The sequence below is a fragment of the Dama dama genome, unplaced genomic scaffold (assembly GCF_033118175.1).
Source record: "Dama dama isolate Ldn47 unplaced genomic scaffold, ASM3311817v1 ptg000093l, whole genome shotgun sequence".
Lineage (NCBI taxonomy): Eukaryota > Metazoa > Chordata > Mammalia > Artiodactyla > Cervidae > Dama > Dama dama.
Window position 1 is genome coordinate 3,782,969 of NW_026870908.1, and position 3,142 is coordinate 3,786,110.

A 3,142-nucleotide genomic window follows, 5' to 3' on the forward strand; every position below is an offset into this window, starting at 1 on the left:
CTGAAAAGGTGTGAAGTATATGAAGATTTCAAAAGGTGTCAAAAATATGAGGAGCATGAAACGGTCTGAAAAATAGGAGGAGCATGAAGTCATGTTGAAAAACATGAAGAGCCTGAAAATGTGTGAAAAATACGAAGAGCTTCAAAAGGTGTCACAAATAAGAGGAGCATGAAACGGTCTGAAATATATGAGGAGCATGAAGCGGTGTTCAAAAACATGAAGAGCCTGAAAAGGTGTGAAAAATTTGAAGAGCTTCAACAGATGTGAAAAATAGGAGGAGCATGAAGCGGTGTTAAAAAACATGAAGAGCCTGAAAAAGTGTCAAAAATATGAAGAGCTTCAAAAGGTGTGAAAAATATGAAGAGCTTCAAAAATTGTCAAAAATGAGATGAGCATGAAGCGGTCTGAAAAATGGTGGAGCATGAAGTGTTGTTGAAAAACATGAAGAGCCTGAAAAGATGTGAAAAATATGAAGAGCTTCAAAAGTTGTGAAGTACAGGAGGAGCATTAAAAGTTCTGAAAATAGGAGGTGCATGAAGCGGTATTGAAAAACATGAAGAGCCTGAAAAGGTGTGAAAAATATGAAGAGCTTCAAAAGGTGTGAAGTACAGGAGGAGCATTAAACGGTCTGAAAAATAGGAGGAGCATGAAGCGGTGTTGAAAAACATGAAGAGCCTGAAATGGTGTGAAAAATGTGAAGAGCTTCAAAAGGTGTGAAAAATAGGAGGAGCATGAAGAGGTGTTCAAAAACATGAAATGCCTGAAAAGTTGTAAAAAATATGAAGAGCTTCAAAAGGTGTCAAAAATATGAGGAGCCTGAAACGGTCTGAAAAACAGGAGGAGCATGAATCGGTCTTCAAAAACATGAAGAGCCTGAAAAGGTGTGAAAAATATGAAGAGCTTCAAAAGTTTTAAAATATTTGAGGAGCCTGAAACGGTCTGAAAAACAGGAGGAGCATGAATCGGTCTTCAAAAACATGAAGAGCCTGAAAAGATGTGGAAAATATGAAGAGCTTCAAAAGGTGTTAAAATTAAGAGGAGCATGAAATGGTCTGAAAAACAGGAGAAGTATGAGCGGTGTTGAAAAACATGAAGAGCCTGAAAAGGTGTGAAAAATATGAAGAGCTTTAAAAGGTGTGAAATACTTGAGGAGCATGAAACGGTCTGAAAAATAGGAGGATCAGGAAGCATTGTTGAAAAACATGAACAGCATGAAAATGTGTGAAAAATATGAAAAGATTCAAAAGGTTTAAAATATATGAGGAGCATGAAAAGGTCTGAAAAATAGAAGCAGCATAAAACGGTGTTCAAAAATATGAAGAGCCTGAAAAGGTGTGAAAAATACGAAGAGCTTCAAAAGTTGTGAAAAATATGAAGAGCTTCAAAAGGTGTCAAAAATACGAGGAGCATGAAAAGGTCTGAAAAATACTAGGAGCATGAAGTGGTGTTGAAAATCATGAAGAGCCTGAAAAGATGTGAAAAGTATGAAGAGCTTCAAAAGGTGTCAAAAATATGAGGAGCATGAAACGGTCTGATAAACAGGAGAAGCATGAAGCGGTGTTGAAAAACATGAAGAGCCTGAAAAGGTATAAAAATATGAAGAGCTTCAAAAGGTGTAAAAAATACGAAGAGCTTCACAAGGTGTCAAAAATGAGATGAGCATGAAAAGTTCTGAAAAATAGGAGGAGCATGAAGCGGTGGTGAAAAACATAAAGAGCCTGAAAATGTGTGAAAAATATGAAGAGCTTCAAAATGTGTGAAAAATATGAGGAGCATGAAGCGGTGTTCAAAAACATGAAGAGCCTGAAAATGTGTGAAAAATATGAAGAGACTGAAAACGTGTCAAAAATATGAGGAGCATGAAACGGTCTGAAAAATACGATGAGCATGATAAGGTGTTGAAAAACATGAAGAGCCTGAAAACGTGTGAAAATATGAAGAGCTTCAAAAGGTGTCAAAAATATGAGGGACATGAACGGTCTAAAAAACAGGAGGAGGATGAAGTGGTGTTGAAAAACATGAAGAGCCTGAAAAGGTGTAAAAAATATGAAGAGCTTCAAAATGTTTCAAAATTATGAGGGGCATGAATGGTCTGAAAAATAGGAGGAGCATAAAGCAGTCTTGAAAAATATGAAGAGCTCAAAAGGTGTGAAAAATATGAAGAGCTTCAAAAGGTGTCAAAAAAGAGATGAGCATGAAATGGTCTGAAAAATAGGAGGAGCATGAAGCGGTGTTGAAAAACATGAAGCGCCTGAAAAGGTGTGAAATATATGAAGAGCTTCAAAAGGTGTCAAATATATGAGGAACAAGAAACGGTCTGAAAAATAGGAGGAGCATGAAGCGGTGTTGAAAATCATGAAGAGCCTGAAAAGGTGTGAAAAATATAAGAGATTCAAAAGTTGTGAAAAATATGAAGAGCTTCAAAAGGTGTCAAAAATATGAGGAGCATGAAACGGTCTGAAAAATAGGAGGAGCTTGAAACGTTGTTGAAAAACATGAAGAGCTTGAAAACGTGTGAAAAATATGAAGGGTTTCAAAAGATGTGGAAAATAAGAAGAGCTTCAAAAGGTGTCAAAAATGAGATGAGCATGAAACGGTCTGAAAAATAGGAGGCGCACGAAGCGGTGTTGAAAAACATGAAGCGCCTGAAAAGGTGTTAGAAATATGAAGAGCTTCAAATGTTGTCAAAAATATGAGGAGTATGAAACTGTCTGCAAAATGGGAGGAACATGAAGTGGTGTTGAAAAACATGGGGAGTCTGAAAAGGTGTGAATAATATGAAGAGCTACAAAAGGTGTCAAATATATTAGGAGCATGAAACGGTCTGATAATTAGGAGGAGCATGAAGTGGTGTTTAAAAACATGAAGAGCCTGAAAAGGTGTGAAAAATATGAAGAGCTTCAAAACGTGTGAAATATATGACGAGCATTATATGGTCTGAAAAGTAGGAGGAGCATGAAACGGTGTTCAAAAACATGAAGAGACTGAAAAGGTGTGAAAAATATGAAGAGCTTCAAAAGATGTGAAATACATGAGGAGCATGAAACGGGTTGAAAAATAGGAGGAGCATGAACCGGTGTTCAAAAACATAAAGAGCATGAAAAGGTATGAAAAACATGAAAAGCTTCATAAGGTGTCAAAT